A 16,040-nucleotide genomic window follows, 5' to 3' on the forward strand; every position below is an offset into this window, starting at 1 on the left:
TCGCTCAATCTTCAAAGATTCAAACTTAGATTCTAACACATAACATGAATATCTTCAACCTTTAATTATTCATACTGCTCCGATCATATCCTACTAATATCGTATCTCTAAACTTATATTTCTAAACCATGAGAATCAAGATCATAAGAAAAAGGGCTCAACTTCATCTATCCATAACTCAACTATATAACTAGTCTTCTTCCTCTTAGCAACTCAATGGTACTACTAGCCACACACAACACGTAATAATCTTAGAAAATAATGCAACCCCATATCACCTTGGGTGTACTTCTTCATCATACATACAACATAATATTTAATTATGAATTGTAATGGACTCAAACTCTTGCACATACTGTTCAAGCCTACTAGATCACTTCCATATAACTAGCACCACTAACCAAGAAATTATTACATCCACCTTAATGATCATTAACCATTCAAACTTAATGTCTAGTGCTAAACATGATTTAACAACCCACCTTACATATAATTCTCACTTGGAAGCTATAAAAATATCAAGAAACACTAGTCCACTAGAACTTCATAATAATTGTAATCGGTGAAAATCATATGAACTATCTCATTGTAATCCATTAGCACTTACTACTTCTACACATTACTACTATTTACCCTTCCATACACCTAAATTGATGGTACTCAATCACTAAATACTTCATTAATATCCTATACTTTTCAATCACAATAAATATCATAAATAACTCCTTCCATATTTCAAGCAAACAACAATTCTCCTTAACTAATAACTCCTTCTGTACCCTCCACTAAATAGCACACAAGGATATATCACCTTAACAAAACTAGACAATATGCCTAAGTTTATCTCTATACTTTCTATCAGACGTCATTCCTAAATTTTTTCCACTTCTCTTCTATACCCATACTCCCAACTATAATAAGGTTCTACTATTCATAAGTCATAACACTAGTTCATAATACCCCTTGGATGCACACTTCATTTAATGCTCTAGGTTCATACTATCTTCTCTTATTAGCATTATCTGCATTAAAGGAGTAATGAGGAGTCTGAATACATATCTAATCCTATCTTAACTGAACAACTCATAGGGATAAGGACATAACTTTCAACTCGAGGGACTTATGGCACACTAGAGAGCTTCTCTCAAGCCCTTGGTGTGACTTCTGAGATTACTGATGGTAAATTTGAGAGAATTATTTGAAGAAAAATTGGAACTTACTGATCATGTTATCTCAAGAATCGGTCATAGATGAAGAATTTTGGGGTAACACACGAGTAGATAGGAGTTTTTGAGAAGATAAATTTACTGCACGATCTAGAGTAGAAAAAAAAGAAAACTTTTCTTAAATGCCTCGTAGCCTCTCGAAGAAAAGTACAGAAGTCTCCATACTATTCCATAAGACTCTACTTGACACGGCTTCACAAACATCCTAGGACACTTGAAACTGGCTCTAATACCAAGTTTGTAACGCTCTGAAAATGGGTCATGAGATGTCACACGGTGCTTAGGGCCACAAGTGATCCCAAGGTAACCCTTTTACTAACATAACTCATAACCAACTGAATAAAATACATAAATCTGAATGAAATAAGTGGAAGATGACAGTTTTTTGAATCTAATCATTAAGGAACTATATTAAAATGATTATAACTCTGCTTTTACAAAAGAACACTAGAATCAAATACATTAACTCTACTGACTGTCTATGAAGCTTCTACTAGTATTGACTATAGGTAGCCAGGACATGACCCCCAACTACCCCAATTCAATACGACTGAATAAGGAAAATATAATACTGCTCAAACTATATGACTGAATCGACCCCTTGAATTAAAAGTACTCATCACCTGCTGACAAGAAGCTACAAACTGTCTGAATATGGTATGCGTGCTACAACTGAACTGATGCCTACATTATGAGATAATGTAGCACATAGACATATATGTGGATTAGTACTTTGATAATGTACTGAGTATATGGGGGTAATGCATAAGTAAAACATTACCTCATCATCATAATTTGTTAAATAATGAATGCTAATAAAATGACTCATATAAGCTGGAATATTTGAAAACTGAAATCTATAATAATAAGAGAAAAATCATACTTTATAAATCTAGTGAGTCATAACATTTATTTCTAAGAGCTGTACTTATATACTCTTTTTAAATCATATTGTTCAAGTGTAGAAAGGACTCACTCTAAAATATGAAATCTGAAATCTGTAACTCTTATCTTTTTGTAAAGAATACTCTGAATAAAATTGTGAGCCTTTACACTTAGTTTTCTTAAAAGATTTTCTGTCATTCTGTCTTAGGAATTAGGAACTTTGAGAGGTACTTTTAACCGATATAAATCATGAGAGCTATCATGGGGTCCAACATCTTACCCATGTTAGGGAAAACTGTTCTAACCTTGCCATCAGAATAGAACCTTAACTTAAGTGATCATTATCTTAGCCCACTATGAGCACTTAAAACCTACTGTGGATCATAGTTCTGAGGCATGAGACATTGGAATCATACCCAACTCGGTGCTAAATACTACTCCCATACTTATCGCTCAAAACTTATAGGAAATTCACCTTACAATAGTACAAGGGTTTATAATGGAAAACCAATTATGCTTCTCTTTCTTTAAACTTCAAACTATATGAACAATGTGGATTCCTTATCTTATCTTAGGATCAAAAGATCAAAGCTTTACTAAAAATCTGTGAATAAACTGATCATAGGATGCTTAAAGTATCATCTTTCTTGAAACATCAAAATATAAACTTGGGATTAATAACCCATACATCAAACTCATGTCAAAACATCATAATTATCATGCTTGATAATGAAAACAATGATAATTCATCTTAAAATCTATAAATTTCTATAATAGGCATGAAAGTATGAAAATAGACATGCAATTCAACTTTTAAAATATTGGAAATCTTCCAATCTTGTAATTAGAAATAATGGGTATGAACCCTAATTTAAATCTCATATAAAATCATGTAAATTTGAAGTTAAAAGCTAGTTTTGGAAAAAAGGATGAAAGAGGATCCTTGTTCATAAACCCCACATACCTTGGTAGATGATTAGATGGAGAAACTTGAATTATTGATTCCTATTTGAGTTCTTGAAGATGGATTCTTGATTATCTTGTCTTGGAAATCCTCAATTTTAAGCTTTCTTGGAGAAACAATGGAGGATTTTTGATTTCTTAAAGAGAAAGCTTTGAGCTCTAGGGGTTTTCTTTGAGAGAGAATGGATGAAATTGGGCATAATAGGCTTAGAATGGGTTTAATCTCATGTTAAACACAAATTGGAGCTTGGGGATTGACCAAAATACCCCTCTTAAACTTCTAAATGGATTTGGAAAAAGCAACATTTTTTGAACTGGTAGGCCGCCGCGATGTGCCACTATCACGGTGGCTTAATGGGAAATGGATAAGTGGGAACTGGGTATGCTCTACGATGCACCACCATCACAGTGACCCTTTGGAATGCTATTTTGTCCACTGGCATGATGCGCTAGTATCACATTGGGCTACTGAATTTCGACAATTGAGAATTTGAACCTCTCCGCGATGCACCAATATCGCAGAGGTCCACTGGAATTTACAATTATGAAATTGTCCTTCACCTCAAAATGGTGGTTGCTCAGGTGGGACACTATCAACTTATAAATTCTCTAACTCTTAAACTGAGTATCAAATATAGGTGAATTGGTATCAATGAAAAGTTTATTCAATTTTCCACCTGAAGTATTCATTATGAAATTATTCATGTTGAACTGCAAAGTGATAAGTTATGCAAGCATGAATCATGAGATAACGAGGCTAACATCATACAATGGGTATTACATTGTCTAAGTTGGGATGCTTGGAAATATAAGATCATTCACTGAGTACTTATGAACTGAATCATGAATAGATATCTGAATCTAAAATTGATGCCTGATGCATATACTGAGCTGAATTCACAATTTATCTAGATACAAACAGACTACCTCTTGAAATGGCCATACTCTTAAAATTTCAGGTAGTAAGACTAGACAAAATCAGAAGGGGGAAAACTATAGAAATTTGTCTGTCTGATTGTTAAACTAGATTGCTGGCTATACTGACTGAATCATACTGAATGCTCATACTCAGATGGAATATTTTTCCAAAACTCTTCTAAGAAATTTCTAATAATTTTAGGGAGCAAGGAACTTTGGGCATGATCTAAATAAAACGTCTGAATAGGATATCACAACATTGCTACCACTCTATAGCCTGGAACATAGACCCATAAATCATAAGCTAGGATAGAATTACCAGGCCTTAAGCAATGTCTTCTTACTTTCATGCTTAGCAACACTTCTTAAACACTCCCTCAACTATACTATTCCCCCTTTAGATACCATATTCACTTGATTCAGCTTATAATTTTCACATGGCATTGATAAATACGTCTACTAAAGTCTAAACAGAACTAAATCCTCTCATCATGGTCAAGCCTAACTCAGAATCGCGAGGTACTGGACATTGCATCATAATACTGATACCCCAAGCATTGTCATAACTACTCTCTCTAGGATGATTCTTCTTATCACTTTAACAACTAAATTAAACCTCTTACTAGAAATTCATTAATGCACTACACACCTATCCTCTTATTCACCAACATGACATTCAAGACTATCTTTATAACCACATATGCACTTCTACATCAATACCCATAAGAGCATCTTTCTCGAATACTCTAACACCTCTATCGATAACAACTTTCATGCACTGTTTAATTCTTAGGAAGACATACATAAAATATTCTCAACTAACCAAGTCATACACAAAAAGCTTCACCTCAATATTTCTTTATTTATAGACTTACATAAAACTAGCATACAAATATCTTTCCCAACATAACATATTTACTCTCTCCCATCCACACAACTGTTCATCATCACTATCTTGACCTAAGGGAAGGTCACTAAAAGGTTAGAATACTGGGGCCTAAAACATGAAGGGATACCACGCATAACTTGACACTTTACTGGGGTTTGGGGAAAAAAGTGTTCACGACATGGATTCATTGAAGAGATCTAATCTAAGGACATACACGATATAAATCAAAATTTCATTGATCACTAAGAGCGTTGCCTGAGTACTGGATCTGAGCATTCTGTAAAGCATGAGTGCGTGAGTCATGACCTATATGACCTGAATTTTGGAGTTCATAACTTTATGGAATATGATTCTAACTGCTAAATGAAATGTAACTCGTCGTACTAGGAACTGAGAGAGTACACGATTCTCTATTACGTACATAAATATAAAATATGATCAGAAAACTGACACTTAAGGCATAGGTAGATATTGGGATAACTGAAATACCAATTCTGAAATAAGAATGGGTACAACCTTATCCTCACTTTTTGATTTTCTATAGCACACTGGCATCACTACTAAAATCTGAGAGCTTGACTTGGTTACTCGTTCTATCATCTCCCGCTTAGCTTTAAGCCATTATTCAAAGTCTGAGAAACCCTTTACTAAACTCTAAACTGAGCTACACTCACTGTACTCTAGAGTCTAAAACACAATGATACATGTAAATAACAAACTTACTCTGAAAGACTACACCTGAAGGTGTAAAACCCACTTCTAATACTTCCTTCCGAGGTACAACTCTATCTTTCTATAGCCCCACTAATCATCATATAATATCTTGAACACTTACTAACTTAGAATCTTCATGAATATCACTACATCCCGAGTTCACAACATCTAGAGCTTTAACTCTCATTTCTATTCGCTGAATCTTCAAAGATTCAAACTTAGATTCTAACACTTAACACGAATATCTTTAATCTTTAATAAATCATACTTCTTCCATCATAGCCTACTAATATCATATCTCTTAACATATATTTCTAAACCATGAGAATCAATATCATACCAAAAAGGGCTCAACCTCATCTATCCATAACTCAACTATATAACTAGTCTCCTTCCTTTTAGCAACTCAATGATACTACTAGCCACACATAATACGTAATAACCTTAGAAAATAATGCAACCCCATATCACCTTGGGAATACTTCTTCATCATAAATACAACATCATACTTAATTACAAATTATAATGGACTCAAACTCTTGTACATACTATTCAGGCCTACTAGATCACTTCCATATAAGTTGGACCACTAACCAAGAAATCATTACATCCACCTTGATTATCATCAACCGTTCAAACTTAATTTCTAGTGATAAAACATGATTTAACAACCCACCTTACACACAATTCTCACTTGGAAGCTATAAAAACATCAAGAAACACTAGTCCACTAGAACTTCATAATAATAGTAATCGGTAAAAATCATATGACCTATCTCATTGTAATCCATTAGCACATACTACTTCTACACATTACTACTATCTACCCTTCCATACGCCTAAATTAGCGATACTTAATCACTAAATACTTCATTATTATCCTATACTTTTCAACCTTAATAAATATAATCAATAACTCCTTTCGTACTTCAAGCAAACAATAATTCTCCTTAACTAATAACTCCTTCTCTGTCCTCCACTAAACTAGCACACAAGGACATATCACCTTATCGAAACTAGAAAATATGCTTAAGTTTATCTTTATACTTGTTATCAAATGTCATTCCCACTTTCTTGCCACTACTCTTCTATACCTATACTCCCAACTATAATAAGGTTCTACTATTCATAAATCATAACACTAGCTCATAATACCCCTCGAATGCATACTTCATTTAACAATTTAGGTTCATACTATCTCCTCTTATGAGCAATATCTGTATTGGAGGAATAATGAGGAGTCTTAATACATATCTAATTCTGTCTTAACTGAACAACTCATAGGGATAAGGACAACTTTTAACTCAAGGGACTTATGACACACTAGAGAGCTCCTCTCAAGTCCTTGGTGTGACTTTTGAGATTACTGATGGTAAATCTGAGCATTATTTGAAGAGAAATTGTAACATGATGATCATATTATCTCGATAATAATTCATAGAATATGAATTTTGGGGTAACACATAGTGTGCCATATGGGCTGTCACCGTATTGCGGTGAAGGGTGATTTCCCATTTATCATTTTCCAGTAGACCTTTATGATACGCTCGCATCGTAGAGTGGTCCAAACTTCCAACTATCAATTTCTAGTGGCACAACGCGATAGAACTGCATCACACCAGAGTACAAATTCACACTCATCCTTTTCCAGTAGCTTAATGCAATTTCACCGCATTGCAGTGAAGGTGTAATTTCTGTACTCTTGATCCATAATTTGAATGCTTATGTCATGAATTTAATCCTAATTATGTGAATTTATTATTAGGTGAATAATTTTCATAGAAGTTACTTAGAGACAAGTGGAGATAAGAACATTAGATTCATCAAAAATTTGGCATTTGATTCTACAAGGGTCTACTTTAAATGTGTATAAATTTTAATATACATTGAAATTTTCAGATAAAGAATACCAAATTGTAGATAATTGAATTAGATTTGCAATGATACCAATTTTTCCTTAATATGACACCTAAGCGAAAAGTTATAGCCATTTTCATGTGAGGTAGTGAGCTGCCGCAATGGTATCGCGTCACTGCGAAGAGTAAAATCAGGATACGCGTTATGAATTTTGGATTTAAATGAATGAGGGGCAATGAGATTTTTTTCTTCCTCAACCCAGGTCATAATATAGCAATGTATAGCCATCATTGGGGCATTATTTTGCCCCCATTATCCTATTTTACTCTCAAGAACAAACCCTAATCAATTCTCTTCAAGATTCATCCATTCTATCACCTTCTATTTAAGACAACAATCAAGAATTAACCTTTCTATTCCAAGAAGTTCAAGAGAATCATTCAAGAACATTCCCAAGAACATCAGTTTGATTCATCTTCTTCAAGAAACAACCTTCAAGGACACAAATAGGAATTCAAGTCAAACTAATTCATCAATTCTCTCTCAAAAGAAAACCCTAAATCTAAAACTTACTCTCCCAGAAATCCAATTTTCCTCATCAATTCTCCAAGATAGTTCAAGATTAAGAATTTCCAATTCAAGAACTCTAAGAACTCATCTTCAAAAGCATCATAGAAATCCAAGAATCAAGCTTTCTTATCTAAGATCATCAATTAAGGTATGTGGGGTTATGAACAAGGACAATTCTTTCGTCCTTGTGCCTAGAACTATCTTTTTAAGTTAAGTTCACATGATTTGCAATTAAGGCTCATTTCTAATTTTTATTATTTGAAGATTATGAGATTTCAAGTGATTGAATGTTGAATTGCATGACTATTTTCATATAATTATGCGTATAATGCGATTTTCCAGATTTTTCCAATTGAGTTTAAGCATGACATTGAGATTCTTGATTTTATTATTTTGATATTGTTGAAGTATTTTTAAGAAGCATATTGAGCATGATGTTTTGCTATGATTTTACATGAGTTTGAAGCATGGGTCACTAAGCCCTAATGAGTATTGCTATTTCAAGATTGATTGTGCTATGAGCACTTTATGACTAGATTCTTTTCCGATTATTGATAAAGATTTGACCTTTTGGTCTCAAGCATAGATATGAAATCCACTTTACAGATTCAGATTACAGATTTAGCTTTACAAATATACAGTTGGTTTTCATTAGAAACTATTATACTATTTTAGAAGTGGATTTCCAATAGAATGATCATACAAATAAAATGGGAGTAGTATTTAGCACCGAACGGGAAGTGTGGGTTTAGCGCATCCTACTTCCCTAGAACTTTGAGCCAGCATAGGTACAAATTCTAAGATTTTTTCCATTTCAATATGGATAATAGATTTAGCTTGTGATCGATCATATGTACAACAGATTATACTCCCTAGAAAGAGTACGACACCTCTCCCTAACGCGAGGTTTTCTCCTTATGAGGACGAGACATTGGACACCATGAATGCTCACATGGTTTATGTTGATTAGAAGAACCTCCCTTAGATAAAGTATTTTCTCTGAAGATAACAATACAGCTTTTATAAAAGAACAAGTTTTAGAAACTAAGTGTAAAGGCTCACAAACTTACTCAGATATTATTTTACTTAAGATTTCAGTTACAGAGTTACAGTTTTTAGTTTTCAGAAATAAAAAGGTGAGCCCTTCTTCTCTTAGACTATATGATTTGAGAATAGAATAGAAATACTGATTTTAGAACTAAGTGTTATGACTAACGAGATTTATACTATATGCTTTACTAGTCATGATTTATACTCTTCAGCTTTTAGTTTACTCAAGTCAATGTGAGTCATTTACACTTAGCATGCATTATTTAAAAATCTATGAGTGTATACAGTTATTGTTTTACTTATGCATTCACCCCTATATGCTCAGTACATTTCAAAAGTACTAATCCACATATATGTCTATGTTCTACATTGTCTCATAATATAGGTACGAGTTGTAGCGTGCATACCATATTGAGACAGTTTGCAAATTCCAGCTAGCAGATGATGAGTCCTCCTACTTCGGGGACTTTAGTTAGATGTTATTTATTTACTTTACTTTCTTACTGATATATATTGATTAGTGGTAGTTAGAGTCACACCCCATCTATCTATAGTAAGTATAGTAGAGGCATCATAGATGTCAGTTAGAGTCAGTCTTGTAATTTCAGTCCCTCTTTTTAGACTTTATCAGAATGTAAAATTGTATCAGTACTTTATTTTCATAGATTCCATCATTATTATATTTTTGTACGGTAAACTCAATCATTTTATACATATTTAATCAGTTGCTTAATAGTATGCCAGTTCATGGGTTAGCTTGGGATCACTTGTGTTCCTAAGCAACGTGTGACGTCTCAGGATAGATTTTTGGGGAGTTACAATACCTAAAGCTCTTATCCACCTAATGAGTTGCCACAATTCATCATTTCAACACTAGTTCTCTTGCATATATATCATAATTATCCACTCAAATTTTTCATAGTTTATAACTTAAGATCTTTCACACATCAAATCAAGCCTACAGATTTACTCCTATAAATATTGTATCACTATCCTCGAGATAACATTCTTATCACCATATTTAACCTCAAAATTTTAAGCTTAACATCTATTACCAATCATGATTTGCTAGTGAAACATCCCACATACAGTACTAGTACATCAAAATATATGATTAATTGATCAATCTAAAATCCTAATTCCAATTAACTATGGCCTATAAGCACATCTTCTTCCCAATATTACAACTATGCCTTAAAATTGACTACATATGTTCTCACCTACTAGACCCTCTTACAACTGCTAGTTAAAAAGATCAAGGGACTCTTAGTGTATTAAACCTTATAATTAGGATATTAAATCTTAATCTCAACACATCCCATTTTGATCCATTATCACATTCTCCTTCCTCAAATTACATATACATATCTAGGAATATCTTTAAACTACCTTTATAATTCTGTAAACACCACCGAGCCCCCTCTTCTATGGTTTGCCCGAGTGAATATAAATCAATTAATTATTAGCCAATCATTAGAGCACACACCCCTTAACGCACTTAAAGGTTACAGGAATACAACCACTTTTTTTCACTAAAGGGCTACCCCCACCCTGACTTTTAAACTTATGACTTTATATTACTAATCTTGGGATCATCTTACTATTCATAGGTCATAATACCCCAATTTATACAACTTCTCAGGTGAAAATACTATCCCAATATTCAAATATATACTTTCCACTTTAAGCAAGCTGTTTACAATAAAGTTTTTAAAAGGGGATGAATACTCCTCTTACCTCGGAATAAAATAAAAAGATAGAGGTACACACTTAAACTCATACACTTTGATGGACTAATAGACTTCTTTCAAGTCCTTGTGTTGTCTCATAACTTTTTGATGCCTCAATCTAAGGAGACCACATTGTTAGAAATCTAAGACTCTGCACTTGTATCTCCTTGATAATGAGACATAGCCCTTAAAATTAAAGCAAGAAGGAATTTGGATAGATTTTATATGGAAAACACTATTGTATGATCTATTAAATGAAAGAAAAAAACATTTTCTAAATGCCTCGTATACTCCTCCTTTTAAGTGTTGCATGCTACACACTTATAAAAGGGACTTTATTGGACACGACTTTGTGAACACCCATCAACCCTGGACCATGCTCTGATATCAAGCTTGTCATAACCCAAACTGGGCCTAGCTATGATGGGAATCTTAAGCCCACTGAGGGTCGCAGATGACCCTTTTATCCTTACCTCAAGAGCATAATAAAAGTAAATAGCTAAAGCCAATCCAGTCAATAAAGGATATATAAAACCAAAATAAAGTTTAAAGAGTCATGGTTAGACATTGATAAAATACTAATCCTATCCAAAAAATCCCCTAAAATCCAAGCATACCAACTAATTCGGGACATGCCTCCGAGTATGACAAAAGAAATTCATAAACACTAGAATGATAAAGGAAACCTAAAGAAATATTTATGACTTTCAAAGGATGGAGGCTCACCACTTCACATTTGATTAACAGGAGTACCAAATCACCTAACATTGATAGGAAAGTCCTCAGAACCTGTATCATAAAATGATGTAACATCTGGGGATGATCAGTGAAGGGAGCACTAGCATGTAACTGAATAAAAAAGGATAAAATAATGCATTTACCAAAATCCAATCATAAACCATATTCATAATATTTAAACATATATATATATATACATACATATATATATAGGATGCTAGGATAGGGACAAGGGTCATAAAACATGATAGTTTAAAATATTCTCCTGAACTATGTCACTTGTATCGATATTTTAGGCACCCATGATCTATATGGATCTGGCTCCCCCTGCTGGAAGGGCCCCAGTCCATGTTAGCTACATGCACCGAGGAATGGCTAAAGAGACCAAAGCATCAGTCATGTGGTCATATAGACCCCCACTATCGGCAAACCTTTTCGGTGAACTACATAATTCCTGTTAAGCCCAAATAAATAATTGCACATAAACCAACCATTAACCATGGAGTCTTATATTAAGGAATTTTATAACTTGGTATCGTCATACCATTATGCTTGCAAGCTATTCTATTATACCAAACCAATCCAACAAATAAAATTGATTTTGATTATCGGTTTAGAAATCCAAACCATGTCCACCAAGGGAATCCAAATTCTTTTTATCTATTTAAAGATAAGTTGAATTATGTAAAAATCCATATTCAAAACAAAGATTATAATGTGGGTTGAAGTCAATGCCATTGCCATGCCCAAAATTCATCAATTTGGTGAAACCCATGTTACCCATTTCAACCATTAGAGCAATACAATAATTTAGTTCCAAAAACCATCAATTAAAGCATGAGAACCCATTAAAATAAAAGAAAAAGTAAATTAAGTGTTAACAACATAAAACTCTCAATCCAAGTTCAAACCTATCATTTAAAACATATAAATATTGAATAATTGATACCACAACATAAAATATATGTTAGGAAATAAGCAACATACCTTTTAGATGAACCAAATTTGTGACACATGGAATTTGAGCCTTAGAAGTAGGAGTTTTGGGGAAGAAATCCTAAATTTTATCTCTTGATAGTGGTAAGAAGAAAGAGCGATGAGAAATTGCTATCTAATGAGTAAATAAAATTGAAATAATGATTTAAGTCATGGGGGTAGGGTTTGAGGTAAGAAAAAGACCAAAATACCCCTAAAAAAATTAAAAACAATAACCGTAATTTCTCAGGTGAAAACTAAGTTGATAGCCCATCAGTTTGTTGATAAATCGTTAATATAGTCATCAATCTCTAGTTGGATTTGACCATTTATTGGTTAAGGTTGACTACTTGAGTTGCCAGCTCATCACCTAGTGTAACGACCTAAAAATTTGATGAAATATGTGAAATTTGTGATTTTGTGTGATGTGGTTGTTTTACCTCTCCCCGTAGTTACATTATGCTATTTTGAGGTGTGGGGTGATTGACACAATTTCCGATGCATTTAGGTATCATTTATGCGATATTATGATTTTTAATGGCTTTGAGAGACTTATTTTAGACTTTTGTAGTTATCTTTTGATACGTGTGCTGAATGTCTGAATAGACTGCACCAACAACTATGAAATATTAATTTTAGACTAGGTAGACCTTTGTTTTGAGTCCCAATGCACCCGAGCTCATTTTGACCTATTAGTCTGAAAGTTGAAAAATTAAAAATATGGACGTTGGACCCACATTTAGTCAAAACAACCTAAGATGGAAAAAAATCCAACTTTACCAATGCATCCAGAACACCAGTTTGAGGATGATAACATGTTTGGTTGGGTTTTATGGCTTTTAAATCACATTTTGATCCTCGGTTTGAAAAATTGTGATTTTAAATTTCGGGGGTCGACTCTATGAAAATGACATTTTTAAAAATTCTGATATTGCCATTGAGCCTTGTGCATCGAATATACTGTGGTTAAATAGTTCATTTTCATATATAGGATGCCAAACAAATCTCGGGTACCCCATCAAAGTTCATGATGGACTTGAAAAATCTGGTTTTTTAGGTTGCTGGTGCAACCTAGCAATTATAAGATAAATTGCACTTTACATGACCGATTTATGCTTTGTTTAACCTGGTACAGTATAAAAATAGACCTTTTTGCTCATTTTTTTACCTTGCTTATTGAGAGTTAAACCCTAAAATAGTGTGAGACCTTAAAAGTAAAACTTGTGGGAGTTTGGGAAGTTAGATTAACATCTATTTCTTTATTCCATTATGGATTTAAGGTGAGATTTCATCCTTTTCTTACTCTAATTCCTTGATTAATTTCTCAAAAATCCAAAAATCTTAGGACTTGATTTTAACCCAAATTTAACTCTTCTTCAATTCAAAATGTTTTAATCTTATAACTAGTTTTTCATCAATTTAACCTTCAAAACAACTTTGATTCTTGATTTTAATACGAATTTCAAATATTTTATCCGGGCAGTTCAAAAATAGTTTTTAAATTTGAACCTCAATTTTGACTTGATTTGACTTGGATTTTTAGCTGTAGATTCCTAAAAATATGGAGAACAAGTTTTTAAGGTAAAGTTATAATTTTGCTTTTCTTTTTAAAAAACCCTTGTTGGGGGTCTGTTTTGTCCCCAAACCAAAAGCAAGCAGTATGGGTATCTTTATCTGTGTTTTGACGTGTAGATTCTATATTTCTTAGTTTTATTTAATTTCAGGATCATTCATGAGAAGTAAGGTCGGGGGTTCAAAGTGTAGCGGACCAGTTTTAGTATTGGAGGTAGGTTATGACTTAACTCTTCGAGACTGAGATGGGTAGTTAATATTGATACAAAATGCATGTTAAGGGTATAAACATGAAAAATGTCTATCTATGTGTTGTGCCCATAAGAGGGGGCTATATGTGATGTAATTGTTAAAATTGAGATGTAATGTGATATGTGTAATCGTGTGGGGTCCTATGTGATATTGATAGACTTGAATACATATGAATAACTGTAATGTGTTGTTGAAAATGTATAATATGGTACCATTGGTGTGTTGTTATTATATTCATATTTTATTGGCATATAAAATATGTGAAAATTCATGAATGGTGGAAATAATAAGCAAATATCGAATTACGTGGTTGTGAAAATATATAATTGTGATTGGTTATGGAAATACATTATTTGATTTATTATGTGTATTATATCCTCATTTCATACTCATTCATGAAACATTGGCACCACCATCACAACATTTGAGAAACACTAGTAACGCCTTTTAAAAACTCTCTCAGAGGGATGTATCGGAGAGGAGATATTGTAATATCTTATAAAAACCTTCTCAAGAGATGTGCGAGGAAGGATATATGGAGACATATATATATATATATATTATATATATGGGTTGACAAACCGCACATGGGTTCCACGTTGGGAGGCTTACCTCCATTGGTGTATATGGAGGTTGTGTGACAGCCCCGTACATCATCATCATTATCATCTTATACATTGGACTTATTTATTGTGTTTGTGTTGTGATTGAATTTCTATATTGACTTGTCAATCATTTATTTGTTCTATTTTCCATTAATTGTACCTAACTAACTTGTATATTTCCTTTTTATATGTGATAAAATATATACCTATTTTCTCCCTGGCAGTGTTGCTGCTATATATGTTTTATATATATGTTAGAACTATTAGTGAAAATGGAGTGGGCTATCATTATGGGATATTTTTTAATTGCAGGTGATGTGCCCTTAGTATATATTTTTTATGCTTTATTTTCTACTTTCCTTGCTGGCCTATGATACCTACCGAGTACAAATAAATTGGACGTGCCCCTATTTACCCTTCTAGTGCATATTCAAGTTCGAGTGTGACCCACACTGCTTGATTTAGGTAATATATGGAGCTTTTGATATAGTGGTCAACATTTCTAGAATTCAGATGTCTTTAATTACCTTTGTTTATAGGCTATGTCTTTATTTTCTCTTCAAAGATAGAGTTTCTCTTGTATTTGAATGAGTTTCTCTTGTATTTGAATATCCTGTGTATTTTCTTGGATTCAAGCTGTACTAGATACGTTCTAATATTATTGACACCTGGTTTTGGGAGTATGACTGCATTATTATGTTTTCTTTTGCTTTTATTAGACTTGTATGGTTTGGCTTCATTTTAGAAGCCTTACTATGGGGTTATGATTGTCTTTTCCCTTTTGTATATTGGTTGGTTGATAGGCTTACTTTTCATGGTTCACCGCGACAAGTACCATCATGACCCTTAAGATTTTGGGTCATGACAAATTAGTATTAGAGCTAGGTTTCATTGGTCTCAATGGTGTAAGAATGAGATATCTAATAGAGTCTCGCAGATAAGTACGCAGACGTTTGTATCTATCTTTGAGAGTCTATAGGGTGTCTTTAGGAAACTTCCCTTATTTTATTCCTACTTTGTAAAGTTCTTTCATATCTTGTGTTTTGAGTTGTGTTTCACTCTTTCTACGCAGATAGTGTTGACTAGGTCCCACTAG

Source organism: Capsicum annuum, chromosome 1 (genome assembly GCF_002878395.1).
Source record: "Capsicum annuum cultivar UCD-10X-F1 chromosome 1, UCD10Xv1.1, whole genome shotgun sequence".
NCBI lineage: Eukaryota > Viridiplantae > Streptophyta > Magnoliopsida > Solanales > Solanaceae > Capsicum > Capsicum annuum.